The sequence below is a fragment of the Bombus huntii genome, chromosome 1 (assembly GCF_024542735.1).
Source record: "Bombus huntii isolate Logan2020A chromosome 1, iyBomHunt1.1, whole genome shotgun sequence".
NCBI lineage: Eukaryota > Metazoa > Arthropoda > Insecta > Hymenoptera > Apidae > Bombus > Bombus huntii.
In genome coordinates this window covers 3,151,569-3,170,918 of record NC_066238.1, presented here as the reverse complement: position 1 = coordinate 3,170,918, position 19,350 = coordinate 3,151,569, and the positions used below count along the sequence as shown (strand labels likewise).

Here is a 19,350-nt window from a genome sequence, read left to right as displayed (position 1 = left end):
TTGAAAACAAGAGTAGATGTTTGAAACTTGTGGAACAAACTTAAAATTCGCTTTCTCCCCAAAATGTGCTAAACGCACTTCGGAACTTCGTTCTAGGTTCCCGATAAATTAATTGGGTTTCCGTAATTAGTCCTTCGTTGACAGAGTGGTTTATTAAACGTGTGTACTTTGACTAATATGTAAGTGTAAGTTTCGTTCGTACGTGCGTGATCGTAAGTTTGATATTATGACAAACAATATTTTTAAATTTATAACGTGGAAAAATACATCCTTTGCCTTACAACCATACTAAAAAGGACAATTTGGGTAACGTGGAATGAATTAAAAACATATCCAATTTTCAAACTGCTTCTCCGTAAAAAAATGGAAAAACGCAATCTATTGTTTTCGTCCCCTGTAACCTTTGTATAACTAATACCACACGAGCTTTTAACCAACCATCGTTCGACTGAAATAGTCGAACTCGGATTTATTAGAGTTCAACCAGTCTTCGAAATCTGGTCACTATTCGCCCACTATTCAGTTTCAAATTCACAGTCGTACAATAGTTTTCGATTATTATCGATACCGTAGGTGAGCAATACGATCTCGAATCCAGGACAAGTAACAAATACCGTAATTAAAAAAGTTGCCAGTTAGTTGTTAGCCGGAGGGTCGGAATATCGGGCGTGTTGCGGCATACGATGGCCCAGGTATCCATAAAATATTGCATCTCGCAGCTTTGATGAAAGAGCCCCGTGCTTTCACGGGAACGCGAAATAATGGGAAAAGAAAAAAGAAAAAAAAAAGAATCACTGTGACCTCGTAAAAAGGGAATCCCACGTTTCTCCAACGTTTCCCATTTCTCTTCGATCTTTTCTCTCTCTATCTCTTTATCGATCGATCTCACAGGAACCTCTCGAACGGTCAGAGTCGAAGCAGCATTTCTGTTGGGCGACGCCGGCGACGGAACAATGCGCCGCGATATGTCACGCGTTCCAAAGTGTCCTCGACGTGCCATTAATTGGAATTCAAATGGACATAAACATCTCCCGTGTGCGGCCAGTGCCAGCAAGATGTGGCTCGATCGAGGGGTCGAACACCTCTAGATGCGAACCGCGGTCTGCTCGTAAATTATACTCGCCTCGTCGATCCAGTAGAACGTTTTCCAAATTTCAGATTGGTTTTTGTTTATGAGGCTGCGTGCGTTCGTCGTTGTATTTCGTTGATTTTGAAAGTTGTTCTGGCGTAAAATTGCACAGATTGTGGGTAACGTGTGCGGCTTGGAGGCAGGAATATCTACGCTTTGGTGGAAGCACTAGATCGAGATTCTGTATAAATACACAGGCTCCTAGAAGCGTTAGAATATATATTTTACGAATATATTACATGTAATATGTATTTTGAAATTCCATACTTTCATCTTGATGTTCGTTACGAGTAGACCGCGGATTTTTATGAAATTTCATATTTTTCTCAACACAGCTAAAGAACTGGAACCTACGTAAATATTTATTTCATCCACTTGGTTTTATAGTAAGTAGTTCGCTTTGAATATATTTTTTTTTATATTTTTGCACATTGTGCATTTTGTGTTTTTTTTGTGCGTTTAAATTTTCCATAAATGCATACAAATGCAGTCTAGTTATGATACTCGACTATCACGATTATATCGATAAAATTTGAAACGAGTCTGAAAAAAATATACATACAGAAACTGTAAAATACATATTTACTGCAAATGTATATTTCATAGAAATCGCCATAGTATGCGTTTCAAATATTGTGAAACATAATAGTATGTGTTTGATGATTATGAAACACATACTATCGTGTTTCATGATATTTTAAGAGGAAATTCGAGAGTTATTGTTATTGTAAAATAAAACTCACGTTAATGTCAAATGTCAAAGATATCTATTTTACAAAGAAATCGCATCGAATCTAATTAAATTTGACAAATCTCATATACTTCGAGTTTGAAAATTGCAAATCTTAAGAATCTATTTTTAAAATGAAATATCATCAACAGTTATTCTGTTCGTCGTCATTAGTTTTCGTGGATAATTAATGTTTCGCGGTGTTAAAAAAAATGCGTTGGCTTTCAAGAAAATAAATGGTTTAAACTGGACGAAACAAGCGTGGTTGTCCAAACATGTGCATCTGTGTTATTCTACTTCATAAATAAAATGAATAATAAATTCTGCTTTCAAATTAAAAAGTCGCCTTTATTAGGTCGTATTTTTTGTCTTTCTCATTAGTGGAAAGCTTGAAATAACAACAGCGACCAAGCAGCCAGCTCTGATTCTAAAATGTAAAAATATTTCAAATTACATTTTATCCAGCAGGATCAAGGCGAGAACGTAACAGAACTGTAGCTGTGCTATCTGTATTACTTTTAATTTAATAAGGTAAATGAAATTGTTGATGCAATAAGAATTGTCACCGAAATCGTAGATTTAAATTTCGTTCAAATATCTTCTTTTGCGCAAGTTGCTTAAACCAAATGCATTCTCCGATATAACGTTGCCTTAGATGAAATATTTTCTTTGGCATAATTCCTTAGGTCAAATATTTTCTTGGATATAAGTTTGCTTAGACTAAACGTCCTCAACGTTGTATGTGTACGATACGTCTGAGTATACTTCGTCTATTTCTACTTAACGATTGCAATTTCCTCTTCTAAACGTAATTCCAACGTAACAGATCATTCGATTTATTCAATTCGACTCTTTCTTGAAATAACGTACATCAAATTTCATTATCAATCAAATTTAATTTATATTTATATTTATACGTATAACGTATCTGAGTATATTTTGTATTAGGTTGTCCGAAAAGTTTCTTTCGTTTTATAAGGTGATAATAGACGAACAACGATTTCTGTTTCATATTATTTTATTGAATTATATGATCCATTTCGTTATATTTCTATTATTACGTTCGTGCATAATTCAATAAACTAATATAAAACAAAAAACATTGTGCGTCTATTATTACCTTATAAAACGAAAGAAACTTTTCGGACAACCTAATACATTTCTAGCTAAAAGTTGCAATCTCCTCTTGCAAAAATAATTTCAACAAAATTAACCATCCAAACCGAGCCTTTCCTACAACAACATATTAAATTTCCATTATATCAGACTTCATTATCAATAAAACTGAATTTGTATTCGTCATTAGGACGATGTCTAGAGTAATCAGGATCCAAAATTAGGCTAAGACAAAGTGCGGCTTAAAGCCAAGATTATCCATCATGCCGGATTATCCATTAGCTCTCCGTTAAACATTTAACAAGCCTAGGACCAGACTCCAGCCATACGAACCCTTGTGCGTGGCAGAAATCGTTAGAACCGTGGCAGACTTGACGTAACTCAGCCATGACGTAAACATTCCAGATATCAATCCACGACGTTGTCATGTTCCAAAGTAATGTTCGCTTGTGCCGTTCGCGTTGCACGTTCAATTTGCGCGCGGGTAACGTCGCGATTTAGACGTGACCGAGCGTAATCGAGCATATTGGCCGAATGGAATCGCGAACCGGAAGCAGGGGAACGAGACAACTCGTTCGTAGCTCGAATTCGTGAAATTCGTCGGCGAAGCAACACCCTCGATCATCGCGGAACTTACGAGAACAGTTGGCTGCAAGGCGTCTTACGGTGGAAATGGAACGCGATGGAATAGCCGGCGTATTTTCGACGATAAGACGCGCGAGTCCACACCGGAAGTAGGTGTTCCAAGCCGGTCAGGTACCAGTTCTAGAGGATTTGTCCGAGGCCAGGAATTTTTCGTCGCTCGGAATGCTCACCACGTACATGACGCAAATTGAAATTCTTGTTTCGCTTACCGGTATTTGTCGTCTCTGCCGATTTGCGGACTCTGTTCCTGATATCGATCGAACCCGGAAGGTACACGGAACCCGATTCCTGTTCCGGGCCACGCTCCCGTTCACTTTATTGCCGGATGATCGAATTTTCATTAGCTTCTTGCTGCGTCGGCATACGAATCCGCCGACTATTTTCCTTTTGTGCTTGGCTGTTTCCATTTTGCACTAATCAATAGCCAAGTGTCCTCTTTTATACGTTTCGGCAAAAATTGGTGAACACGTGCCTTTTTATATTAGTATGTAGCGTAATGTTAAAGGGGACATCTTGTAATTTGTGATTTTGCCCATTTGAAATAGTAAACTAATTTCATTTAAGCTTAGAATTCTTTTAAATATCGTAACAGTTATTTCGCAAAATATGAACTGAAGATTCTTTCAACTTGTTTCCGCTGCTGTTTTCTTTCTCTATAGATTTTATCATATCTTTTACAAACTTGTTTCGACATTACTATCTTCCTTTACAAAATCTTTGGTTCAAAAGATTCTTCTCTTTTTTTCCCAATCAAATCAATCATTACACAGGAATTATATTAACATAACAAAAATTAAATGTGATAATAATAAATTTCATCTTCAATAAAATTCATCTTCAAAGCATATACGTTCATGCGTATATAATTACCCCTACATTCTCTACTCATTGCGTTTGTTTCATACTAACACAAAATTTTAATAATATTAATATTATCGTCGTCGTTATTAATAGTATCTTCGTAATATTAAGGAGCTTTAAGATTCAATATATTCAATTCGTTAATACGAGTTAAAAATTGAACTCCTATTTAAAGAATCGTTTTTAATATAACTTTATAAATATTTATATGATAAAATGATATTTAAGAAAGAATTTTTACAAAAGACTATTGGAGGAGCACGAGGAAAATGTTACGTTAACCAGGAACCTACGACATCTAGTTCATGATCGCGTTAGGTACATTTCCGAAACTCGAAATTAAATAGATTTCATTCTAAATTAGTAGAATAGAAGATACGTTGGCTTGATTGGATACGCGGAGCTGATTTTTATATCTCTTTGTTAAAAACTGTAACAGAATTCGGAGGAATTTTTAGCAGACAGACACGAAATAGTACGTGTGCCAGTATGTGGGTATTCAAAACGTGGTCCTGCAGATACATGGCTCGACAGATACGAATCGATCGTATCTCGAGGGAATCGAGTTTGTTCCGGGGAACTACACCAACGATTATTAAATTGCTTGGATTATTAATTTTGTGTTCCAGCATTCACATAGAATAATCGCACTTCTATGGAGAACACATGACTGGTAAATGATGACAGTGAGGTACTTTAACAAAATATACTCTAATATCGCTAATGCTGAATCTAATTATCTTTTTTACTAGAAAATAAATAAATAATACTGAAATAGTATAGGTAGAATTCTTTTAAAATAGTTTGATCAACTCTACTAGGTTGTTAGGTAATAAATATTTTTGTTTCGGTCATTTTAATACATGTTTCGATGAAAGAAACGAACGATAAATCTTGAAAACATGTACAGGAACTGAAGTTAAATTTACAATATACTGTGTAGAGTTACAGTAAAAAAATATTCAACAATTGTTTCTGTTTGCGCACTATTTCGTTCAAAAGGCTTCAAAGTGTTCTTTTTACGACTAGTTTTTTCTGAAACCAATAACATTTTAGTTCTTTCATATCGCACCATTTTTCTGTATGAATATTACACAAAACTTGGCGAATTTATTTGAAAATAGCAAAAATATCAGATATTTATAAAATTGAAATCAATAAATCTATATAATTAGAAAAAAATGTATCGATGCATATTTCGGTTACAAATATTTATTTGAAAGCATATATTTTATTAAAATGTATTTTCAGGAATCGCTTGATAATTCGTTTCGTTCGGTGAACTTCGCAAGTATTTTATAATAAAATGTTCTTCTTTCAACAGACGTCGTTCTCATTATTTATCGTGAACAATAACAGCAATTTAATGCTAAAAACATTTTCCTCTTTCGAAATGAATTATCGAACGACGTAAACACCTTTCATTGAGACAGATTAAACGAAATCATTTTTTGAAAAGAATCTTTTTTGCAAAACATGTCAAATAACGTGACGGAAAAAATTGCATGTACAATATGTGGAATTTTTCAATAAAATTAGCTACAGTGTTTGTTTGATCGAGTAGCAGAATAAATTTCAACTGGCATTCTTGTTGCTGCGTATATTAAACGGCAGAAACATGAAATAGTTAAAAACGTAATTTACAATTTTTGGCTGTGCATCGGCGCTCTGTTCGCGAGTAATCTCTCGTCGAAACGATACGCATTGAAAATATCATTTTTCCTTTCTCTCTCCTCTCTTCATTCTATTTTCATTTATTTATCTTTCTTCGTTTCCTCTTTTTGTTTTTTTGGCTTTTCATATTTATTCACGCGTTCGCCTCCGTTCTGTCAATTTTTATGCACTCAATGTATTTTCGTCCCGAAACAATTTGTCTCGTGTCAGAGTGAAATACGTTGTATTATTTATTTGTGATCGTGCGTGTACGCAACGTATGCCAGCTAGTCGACACGACAGCGACGATACATACTTCAATTTTCCAGTAATATTTTCCAACAATTTTAAGCGCTTCAACGCCCGAAACGATAACGATTACCAGCCGATAAAAGATTCACTGGAAAACGGGAATAAACTTTTCTAATTGCGAGCACCAGGCGAAATTTGTTGCAAAGCACCAAGCTGTTTTTGAATTATTGGGCCAGACATTGGCAATTTTATTCTCTATCCTGCACAGTAACGTTAATATATAGCGACGCGGAACGTGCCACGTGTTTTCATCGGTGTGTTTATCTTCGAAATTGAAAAGTATTGTTATTTCCGTGAATTATACAAATTCCTTAGATCGTGTTGTTTAATTTTAGTTTTCCGTTTATATTTCTATATTCGAATGAAACGAGAAAGTATCTGGTAATGTACAGATACATTGACGAAGATCAATCGGAGCGTTTCAACACCCAAAGATTACTTTAATGCCGTCTTCGATTTTGCTCTTCCTCCATTCCCAAGGTTTTTCGTTCGCTCCTTTTCTCATTCCCCAATGGCTTTCCGGGGACTTTTACCGGCTTCGTATTCTCTGACAGACGATTACCTTTGCTCAAGAAGATAAGTAAATCTGATCTCGATAGATTCAACATTGTTTTATCGAGGATATCTAAGCCTGAAAGGACTTTGATTTGTACCACCTAATCGATAAGATTCTTAAGAGAAAGAATATCGAAACGAAGCGTTGAAATGGGTGTTTAAAACGAAGGAAATATTTCTGTTATTTTGAACTGATTTTTTCTAAAAGAATTCGGATTTCTTGCTAGGACTTTCAATCGATAAGTTTCCAGAAAAATGTACAAAATTTACAACGATTCGTTTTTAAAGATACGACTGACTTTTCGTAAAATAAATGGGCAAGAACTCGTGTTTCTTCTTGTGAAATATATCTTTTCATATAACTTTTGTTTCTTTTCTTTATATCTTAAATGGTTACAAATTTATAGTATATCGATTATGTCTTTTTTAGAAAAGAATTTTAGTTAGAACAGCAACGACGCGGCTAGCTACAGGATAAAAACTATTCATTAAAGATCACAGCGAGTCCACGTAAATAATTGAATACCGAAACTCGATACCAATTAAAGCAGTGCAATTCGTTACGAGTCGCTTCTCATTTGCAAAGCCTGCTGCCAATGACTCTGTCGGTTCTGAAACTCCGTGTGACTGCCCCTTAATTAGCGAGCCTCATTCCACATGACACTCGAGTCTTGGAATTTGACATCAAATATTCTTACGGTAGCAAATCTGACACGAGTGATTTCAGAATCTCGTCATTTACCTTCAAGTTCGGGGATATATTAATTATTAACTCGTTGGAAAAGTTCATAATCAAGTTTATACAAAATTAAAAGGTAATACATTTTTATAGAATCAGAATTACATTAAATGATCTGCACCGTTTGTTTTACGACGACCTTTTGGCATTTATTGTATAGCTTCAAGATTATTTTTCTCAAGATTTTTTCAATTTTTTTTTTTTATCAATCAATCACATTTCAGGTAAAATTTAGCAAGTTTTCGAGAATAATTTATAGACTAGATATATTCATACAATTTCATAATTTTATGAAAATAATTAAAAACATATAGCATAGATAGAAAATTGTTGTCTCTACTAAATATTACAACGAGAACTGTACTTTACATACACTATATATATTTGCTTGTTACATGCGTTCTGTTTATGTTTGCATCTTCGCGTAAATTCATAAAATCCACAGTCCATCATAAATCCAAGATTGATCAAACAAAGATATAAATGAAATTACATAGAGATACATAACATTAGGCGATTTAACTGCTCGATTTGATCAATTTTATTGATCTGAGAGGGACTGTCTTATTCTACTTTGAGATTCATTCGGCATCCGTAACAAACACAACATATGCGTAAATTACCGTTGATTTTCTAGTTGTAAAATCGATAGAAGCTTTATACTTCGAAAGATCATAAATATTGAATCCTACGACTTCGCGTTATGTCGTGTCCTCAATAATGGTATCTGGTTCTCCTGAGTCATCGCCATTGAGTTTCACCGATGTTAATACTTACGTCCCCAGAGTCATTGATGTCTGACCTCACGACACGGGGATAGTCAGTATTACTTACGTCTCCAGGGTCGTTCAGATCAAGTCTTACGACTTGAAACTTGGCCGAGAGTTTGACGTCCCGTCAATATCGATTTATATGACCCTGTGCTTTTCACATTGGCCTATAACCTCGGCTATCATCGATAAGATTCTATGATTGCTACCTTATGATTAACCCTTTTGATACTGACTGTTCTCTATGATTTATGTGGATATCGATGGAATATTTAAAGTAGTAAGGCATATTCAGCTGACCTGTAGAAAGTTTGTCAACGAATAATGCGAAGGTATCTTTCATACTCGAAGTTTTGATTGTCCGGCTATTACTGTCACTTTTCACTTGCATCGGTCTTCGCGGTTTTGCATACTTAAGAATAAGAATCAATATTTATTATTGGATTTATTTTATATAAAGATGTACGAAGATAATATAAATATAGCGAATTGTAGAAGCGTATCAAATTTCCAATTTGTAAAAAAATTCAGGTACAGCGCATATTTTCGTGCGGGGAAGATGATTACAAACTTCAACAAACAGAATAATGAGAAACTTTAAATGAAAATTTCGATGATCGTAGAGTGATATTAAAAATATCTTCTACCAAGTATTCCATGTACCATAACAAAATCTAATTTCCGAAAGCAAACTCATTTTATCATTATTATGGCTGCCAACCACATTTGTGCAATGCGATCGTAAAATTCCTTGAGAGAAACAGAACGATGTTTGTGCTTCTTTGGAGTAATGTTTATCTTATTGCAAAGTTTCTACCAAGCTCTTATTACAAAAGAAAGTGTTAACCATACTCTGCTTCACGATCGTCCAATCACAGTACCTTATACTCGACACAGACAAGATTACTAGAAACTGCAATTTCCTGAAAGAACCCTTCCTTTCTATCTTCTATACAGATTCAATCCTATTACCGTCGACATCTGATATATTTTCTATTTTTTTTTTTTTTAAATTATCTCCAACATCTTTCCCTTATTCGAAAGTCACGTTCCGCGAAGAAGCCGCGACCTGGAACCCACGTAATCAACGAACAGGGTCCTCGAAGGAGGCGAGGAAATATTCAATTTTTTTCCATTTCCAGGCAAGAATCGCTTGGTAATTTCATTGGACGTAGACATGCACGGCCGCACACTGCTATCTCACGGTCCGACAAGTGAAATTCGATACCACGCCGTAATTGCTGCAATCCATTTTCCACGATAGAACTTTTCCTTATTCGCGTCTATCCCGTATTTTTCCGTTTCCATTTTCTTTTCCCGCTTTTCCGTACGCGTCTACGCGTTCCAACGTCACACAGCTTTCCTTCTCTCTTTTCTTGTTTCTTTTATCCAGTCGTCGTTTCCTCTTATGAGCGCTACGGATTGCCAGCTTTTTGCCAACGTAGCCAGCAATAAACGATTACAGGCACACCGGAACGAGTAAAGTTTGTTCCATCAACGATCTTCAATGTTATTTTTTTATTGATTCAACCGGTCACCGACGACGATTGGATTATACTTATTTTACGAGCTCTATATAAGTCGTATCAATTTCATTTCATAGCTGGCTGAAAGCTACGCTACCCTAAAATCAATTCAATGTTCTTTTGATACGATTTTCTTTCCATTATTGTGGGTTTTAAGAATTTATAGGGAAACTTGAATCTTACGTCTTTCTTTCTTTAAATAAATTACAGTTTGTTTGCTTGTTTATATTGGTATTGTTTATTTAATTTTCATTCAAGTCTGTTGACATTCTCGAGTTACTTTTCTACATTTTTTAATTGGTTGTTTATATCGCTAGTTTACACTTTGTTCATATTTTCCACGCGACACAATATTTCATTATTGCGTTACGTCCCGAGAATTGAATGACCTGGGTGAAAAATTAAATTTGCATCGTCAATAGTGTACGAGTACCATAAGTTTGAATCCAAAAGAATATTGTATGGTATTTCTGATATTATTTGTTGTTGTATTGTTTCGTGATTCTATTTTGTGTTTCCTCGCAATGAACTTTTTCTATTTATAAATTATCTTTATTGTACTTAATTATAATTTTATTTAATATCGAATTTATCTTTTCGAAAAAAGCTACTCTCATAAAAATTTGTATATATAAATATACAACCAGACTGCGAATGTTTATGTGTCATGTTTATTATGTTTATATTTCGTAAGAAGTTCCATGTACCAGAATGTCTGCCAAAGATACACGAGATAAGAAACTACTGATTATAACATCTACCTATAAAGGAAATTTATTTTCTATTTAAATTCCTTTTCTTTAATTATGTTTATAAAAGTATAAATTTACATATTTGAATATCCCCAGTCTACGTGTAACATGTCAGATTTGATTCCTCTAGACAATTTCACAATCTCTTTCATTTCTTTCTTCGATGCACTCGCTGCTTTAGAAACATATCCGTAATGACGCTTTCTTCCTGTCGCGTCGATAGCGACGGTTACCCTTGAGCTATAAAGCATAAACCCGACCGATTTTACATCCGAACCTTGTGAACCTTGTTCGCGATGCTGAAAGGGACAGGGCACGACCTTCTGTCCTGGCAGACACGAGGCAGAAGAGCGTGAGACGCTCTTGCAAGATTTTGTTTGATCTTCCGCAGTGAATAATTCGCCATCAACGTGTTTCCCTTGTCGTGAGCAACGCTTTGTCGCTCGGGTTTTCTGTGCTTTTTATTTCCGCGGGATTTATCGGGCCGCGTGTGAAACGATCGCGTCCACTGAAACCGCGACCGACGCGACAGCTTGGTATAAAGGATGAAAAAGCGATCGTGTTGAGCATTTTGCCGGTTAACAGCATTCGATACTTGCGAATAAATCACACTTGTATGTTTCCCAATAATTTATCCAATTTATTATTACAATTTACTATTAAAAATAATACGTTTCAGTCCGTGAGAAAAAGAAAGGATATCAAGTTTTAGCATTCTTGAAAAAATAAAAGTTTAATTTTCAACTAATGTCACGATTTCCAGTTTTCTCGTAGATATGTTATGAAAATAAAACTTTTTACTCGTCGTCTTATTCTGTATGATTTTCTACTTTTACCTGTAACTTTAAATAATATGTAACATACTAAACTGTAAAAAATGAAAAGTACGTTGTACAGCTCAATTTTGATAACTGCAATAAAACTTTGAGAATTTTAATTCACGTCACTACGACATGGTCGTAATGATAAAGAGCACATACAGGAGCATACGAGAAAATGTTAAACTCAAAATTCATTGAAATCTACATTCCTCATTTTTCCCGCGAGCTCTTTTATATAATATTAATTAAAATTCTTTGGATCGACATTTTTGAAATATACAGGGTGTTTCATTTTTATCTTGGTATCAGAATGTTTTATGATTAAAATTATGACAAAGTTATGACAAAAATATCAATATCATAAATGATTGGATTTTCGTTCGAATTATTTCGAATTCATAAATAAACGTATTTTAATACACAATCTGAACATATTTTTGGTAGGGTAATTGTTACAAATATTAATCATAAAGGGTTACCCGAAACGTGCTGAAAAATGTAATTTAAAACAACGAGACGCAAAATACAGATTTATTGGTTATTTACCGAATCAATAAAAATATTGTTTCAATAAATTAAATAAAAATAATATATGTCATTTCAAATACTCAGTTGTCAGAACAGTGTATAGTATAAATATTATACATCAAACAACATTGATACTTGCGAAATATGGTACTCTTGAATATTAATTTCAATCTGTGGTAAGGGTATTCTTATTTACATTGCATTTCCTTTAGCATGTAAGGAATTTTTTTTACATCTTTACATTTATTAGATTATCCAATAAATAATAAAATTTAAAACCTTTAAAAGCTTAAAATGGATAAAATATCTTAAAAGTAAGTAGAAAATAATAACTACTAAACTGCGAATGTTTATACATTTGGAAGTGTAAAAGCGCGCATAATATACATATAATACGCGAAAATATACGAAACATTCAGAGTAAAATACCTGCTATAATATTTAATGATTAAAAAAATTTTTGTTTAAGATCCACTTTTTTTACAATCATAGAAATACAAATTCTGTATAATCATGCGCAGTTTAACAGTTACAGGCATAACCTGTAGCGATAATGAATTAAGCGTGTAAATCATTTAACAGCCAATACGTAGCATTCGCTTGAATATGATATATTTTACTGCAAATACGATTCCCATCGTTTCGAATGGATGCAATTTTCTTTCGACACACGTGACAAATTCGCGAAGCCAGTGTGCCACTATGGCAGCCGAAGTTCAGCGGTGTGGATCATTTAAACTTCTCCAGGACAATTTCGGCGATAATGAAGAACGATCGTAGTGATGAATCAACCGCAATTACCGGCTTACGCTCGACACGCTGAAATGGATGGGATCGCGCGATCTGTTTACACGTCGAGACGACTAAAGAAGAGGAATTCGTCGATGAATTATTTTCTACCTTGCTGGATTATAATATTCGATCATCACTTTGACGATATTAAGGAAAAATGTGTACAATTAATTACGTAAAACGATGCATTAGAATATTGCGTTTAAGGTCTTAGAATTCTCGTTTCATCGTTTAATCTCATTTAACTATGTAGAAATAAAAATATGATATATGATATATGGAAGATTATTGAATATCTTTAATTTTCCAATTTTTTAATTTCTTATTTTTTTCTTCTTTTTTTAGAGAATAATTTTTTGTATCGTCAAAGCTTCTTGCATTTCTTGTATCGAGTATACTATGTTACTTTAATATATTGCTTTAATAGTAATAATTTTACATGACACTTGAGATGTGAAATTTATGCTACTACAATATATTTAATGATTCAGCTTTTCTCAGGCTACGCTGTTTGAAAAGATTGGACATTTTTACACAATCCCGGAAAAGTAAAGAGTTCGTAATAGGATCATTGTTCATGTATTTTTCACAATGTAGCTGATTGATTAACAAAAACTTTTAGGAGGAATTATTTAATCACAACTTTTATTATTTTAACATCGGGTTAAAAGCATCTGCGATATTCGCAGGTTCGCCAACTTTTACAATATAATGGCTTTGTAAACTGGATCCCTTTTATCAGAGGAAATAAATTTCCGAACGCTTTTGTTCTCGACCGACCAGTTTTTATTATCTCTTTTTAATAAACACGAAATGCGTTTTTCATTGAACACGAAATCGCGTGCAGATACCAACAATCGATTTCAAACTGTATACCACAGATTTCCAGCGCTAACATGCCTCTTTAGGTCTCTCGAATTGCATTATTTTTCCTCTTGCCATTCGTTTTCTCTTCCCTTGTCCGTTTCACTCTGGATATTTACAAAAGCGGTAGAAAACAAAAATATACGGGTTTCCCTGGTATATTTATCTTCATTTATACTACGATTAACCTACAACTTGTTTCCACCAATTTACGCGAAATTTTGTACAGAATTGTTCGTCTGGAGCTGAAGCTGGTAGAATATGAATCTCGTGAGAGCTAAATTGATCAACTTCGCGTTTAAAGATTTCTTAATTTTATTGTACGGATACACGATTAGTATTGAATTTCATTAAGAAACAAATTATTTCCCCTCATAAGTTTATTTATCATAAGGAAATTGCTTAGATAAATATATATTCCATGAACAAGTAAATTAAAAAAAAATCTTTGTAACGTCGTTGCATTTTTTATTTTAAAACTTAAATACCTTAAAAAGCAAATAATTAACTATAAAATGTCTAACTTTTGAGTTTTATGGATTAGAAAATTATTTAATACTTGCAAATAAAGGACAAATCGTGCGTAATGGTTAATCCATATAGAATAATTTTGTAGACTTTTCCTCTGTTTTCTACATAATACATCGAGTATCTACGATTTATCAATTTTACGAAATTGGATTTGGTTATGAGTATATTTGGTCCAGGCTGGGCCATTTGTGTTTCATGTACTGCGCAAAATCGCCGACGAAGTCCTATTCCTCCTCTGTAAATTCCAGGCGTCAAGACTACTTCTACTTCGTCTGACGTGATACGGTCACTCTCCATGCGGCTGAGAGACATTGTCTGACATAGCGCTGTCACTTTCTACTGATTTCGCGGAGTGCCACCGATCATTGACATATTCTACTTTTTGTCCCGTTTTATATTATATCGTTGACATCTTCTACTTATTATTCCATTTTATATCATAAAATTAATCATACATTTCGTTCGCTTTAAAGACAGAATTGTCGCCAGATGTTGATACATTCTACTTATTATTCCACTTTATATTATATCGTGGCGATCTTCTACTTATTATTCCACGTTAGAACTATATCATTGACATGATCTGTTTATTACTCCACTTTATATCATTAAAAGAAAAATATATTAAATACAAAAAATATTCACAAAACATGTTCATTCTCCCATGAGAAGTCAATTGGTATCTTACGTTCGTATTGATAGCATACTGTCAATTATATCAGTGTTGTTTAATGGTCCCTTTTCTTTTTTTGAAGCCAAAATTGTTTGTCACGGAATGGTCGAAATTGCCGATTAGTCGGTTCAAGTCTGTTCCTCCTGTGGACAAGTGGTTGCTATTATCAGGATTGCAACCGTTGCATTAGGTAAGAGATCCAACCTGTACACATTCTCATCGGGATAATGCACTGCTAAGTGGATGCTCCGTACGTGTTGCGATTTGTACCCTATCAATCTTGATCCCGTGAGCTCGCGCGCACCTACGTTAACCGACACACGTATTCGAAACACGTGTGAGGCCGATTCACGAGCACAGAAACGCATTAGCACTTGCATACGTAACACATGCCACGACAAACGCACAACGGCTATATAGGTACATATAAGTGTTCAGGAATACGTAAGACGTACACGTATGATATGTACGTATACATATCTGTACACATATGAACACAGAAGGATGAGTTTCATATACAGCTCGGTGTAGAGTAACGCTTTGGCATCGTGTACATGGTAAATCGCACAGAGTGAATCAGCATTGCTAGTCTAGCACCATAAGTGCTTGTGTTTCTCTGTTTGAAATGATTTGGTACTCTGTTGCAGTGACTTCTGCATAAGTGGACTTGCCAGGAATTGACAGTTTCAGGAAATGGTCAACCATATGTTTATCGAACGTTATGTTGTAAAATTCGCTGTTACGATTGTAATTATCCGGAAGAAGCACACGTGTTGGACTGTCGCGTGTAAATTTAGATTAAACAGTAAAACTATGAAAACTAAAAAGTCGGCGCTGTCTTTAATCTTCCGTGAATATTCCTGTCGTTGAACAAAATGGTAAACTTAGTTAAATATTCACTCAGTTTCCACGTATTTTACGGTTTAACGTTTCTTGTAGTTGTTGATGTAAAAATACATTGTTCCTTTCGTATCAATTTATTCGTACATGATTTAGTAACTCATGTCATAATTTACGTGTCAATATTTCACGAACTATCGAATTTATACGTGACAAATTAATGACCATAAGAGCAATTTGTCAATAAACATGATGAGACAACGAATGATTGATACACACTATTCTTGTATTTATTTGAAACAATACATTTTCGCGTTCTACTGTTTGTATTTGTCTTTTTTCTTTTTATAGGAGTCTATAGAATGGATGTCTCCTGTTACTTCTTATTATTGATAATAATAATAGTAATAATAATAATAATGTTTATGTGCATAACATCTTCCATTAACGTTATAACGTATGATGCGATGTTTGATTAAATAATTATATGACTCTGATTCTTTCTTAAGTTCCTGTTACTTTTGTAGTCTGACGTGAAATATATCATGTGTGTTATCTGTAATGTTTGTTACACGATGATTTGTGCGAGGGAAATTTTTCAGCGAATAATTTAATAAACATTAGAGGATAAATGATAGATGATAGAAAATGAAGAATAATAATAATTCCAGATACAAGAAATCCATTTGAATGTAATAATCCTTGATATTTTCTCTGTAAAATACTTACCAGAAGACATTATCGATCTATTAAAACTTAAATTAAGTTATTTCAGAGTTTAGACTGCATATTGTAAAGCAAAGTGCATTGTTTGAATTGTTATTTATACCTATATTTTGAATTTCCTTTCACTGACGGTTATTTGTGTTTCATCGCACGGTATATTTGAATATTTTCGAGGCTCAGATTGCCTGCATCGAAGCTGCGACTCATCGTTTGCACTGAAGTTTATAAAAACCAGGATACCGTAGCGATCCTTTGTTATCACGTTAGATAAAGGACGTGGAAAAGCGATGATCGAGGAAGTGTGGACTTTGATTGCGAGAAATATCGTGTGGTGTGATGGAATTTTGGAGAACTAGCTGACCAATGCCAGGAACGCTGCGAGTAACACGAAAGCGGAATTTTTGTGGTGAAAGGAGTGGAATTTCACGCGAAATTTTAATAAACTTGCTTTGTATCGTTTTTTTCACACTTTTTCAGATCAAAGCTCCTTTGTTACATTATTGAAATAAAAGAGAATAATATTATTATAAGAATAATAATATTATAAGATTAACATTTTTGTATATTTGTATTTTTAGATATTGGAAAACTAATTTTTTTATCATTGGAGATATTGAATTAAACGAAGTATTGTATTATAGAAGAATACCTAAGATTAGGTAAAAGAACAACTGTTGCGAAAGAGAATTATCGTGTTACAAGATTTAAATTGTTATGTATCTGTATTTTTCTCGATTTTTGAAGAGATTGTATTAGTGTAGAATACACGAAAGAATAATTTTTGGTTTTTTAACATTTACTACTGCATTATGATATTATAAAATTGACAACAAATTTGACTCTTCAGATATTTGAGAAAATAATAAAAAAAAAAAAAAAAATGATGCTTCGATTGTTATACGTCTACTATGACATTATGAAACTATTATTATTATATTATAGAATTAGTATCGTTCCATATTTTTATTTGTAAATATTTAAAGACGAATATTTTTCAATCATGAAAGACATCGAAATATTTAAACAGCGGAACACAGGAACAGTGTTTTGGTTATCACGAATTTACATATAATTACTTGTAATTACGCATAATTTCTTTGATCCCGGTTTCACGTTTCCGTGAAAATATTTGCTCTATTACGATGTGCAGTAGCTTTCGAGATAAAATAAACAGGAAGCCGGTAATTTTCACCGGAGGAGTAATGCGTAGATTTTAATATCCGCTACAGTAATTTCAGTTTTCTACGAATCGCTGCATAGTTTCGACCAAGTGAGAACCGAAACGATTTTATTTACATCTGCAAACTGTATTTGTTTGCACTCTGCTTAAGCATCGTGCACCAGGTCTCGCGTAAACGCGACAAAATAAAAAAATTTTGGTTGAACAGAATATCGCCTTGTACACTCGTTCACTTGTTCTTTCTTTTACTCGTCCCGATGTCTGTTTCGATTTCACGCTGTTTCGAATAATTATCGTTCCGACGACTACAACAATAACTCAACTTTTATTTTAAAGGACCTAACTTTTTTCTTCGAATAAATTGTATAAAAAAATACGAGAGAAACCATAAGATGTAATAAAATATTAGTAAATACTGATTCAAAGGTGCAACTAGAAATCTTCGCATTTCGCAGTATTCGATCGAGCATCTCGAGCGAGTTTTCTATAAAAAAAGAAAAAAGGAGATCTGCATTCCATGCAAACACAATTCGCGTACCAATATAACCCGCAAACCCTTTCAGGCTCAACTAAATTCACAACTGCGGCAACTTGAAGAACGTTTCTAAACTACGGCCAATTCCGTGGTCGTTCGCCATTCAACGAAACGTTCTACGATACTTTGACAACGCGCTGGAATTGTCCGAGCTGGTTTAATTGTAAGCCAACAGGCGAAGCCCGGAACGAAAACAAAAGGGGGACAGAAAAGGAAGGAAAAAAGCTACAAAATGAAAAAAACAAAAGAGAGGGGAAAAAGGCAAAAAGATTGTCAAAGTTCGCTAAACCGGTGGTAAAGTGTGTACACTGACCCGGGAAAATTTCGTATGACGCGGCGAACGCAAACAAATCCTCCGCGGCCCACTCTAAATAAACACGGAACGAGAAAGCTTGCTGCACCGCGTTTCGAGCACAGTTCGGTTACGCGGCACGCGCGTTTTTTAAACGGAAACTCAAATAGTTTAGCCAGGAGAGGAAAGAGAAAGAGGGAAACGTGCGAGAACGCCTCGGCGTCAGTGATATCGCTGCTTAACGATTCTCTTTGCAGATAGCGAACTTCGCGATCAAACAAGTCCCACGGTCCTCTTTTAAGCTTTCCCGCCCCACCCCCCACCCCCAGCCTCTGACGCAGTTTCGAGTGTAATTCGTCGAAATTACAGTTTGCCCTCTCCGTCGTGCCTGATTCCGGGGGAATCAAGAGCACGTCGGTATTGATCACCGTCCACCCCTTCATCCTTTTTTTCCTCCCTTCGTCTTCGTTTTTCACCTTCCGCCTCTCGCGAATTTCCATGATCACGTTCACCACGCTGTTTACGTAATCGGTTTGCATTCTATGCGTTCTTCGTCATACTTTTGGACCACGCTAGGTATTTAATCTATAGCGGGTTGTTTGGATTTTTTGGACTTTTTGGCCGGTCGAATTTTTGGTTTGCGCGGGTTTTATGGGATTATATAGCTGTCGCGATTAGAAATTTTGAAATGTAGATTTCAATAGGAATAACGCGTTGTTTCAGTGCTGTAGTTAGGATTCTCCAAGGATTAAACGATACTTGATTCACTTCTAAAGGCAT

At 34.6% G+C, this 19,350-nt stretch overlaps 1 protein-coding gene across 2 annotated transcripts in view; it reads right to left on the bottom strand.

The window, feature by feature from the left end:
* The window catches only part of LOC126871665 (glutamate receptor 1), a 336,987-nt gene that overhangs the window by 52,421 nt on the left and 265,216 nt on the right, over positions 1-19,350 (bottom strand). The window lies entirely within an intron of this gene.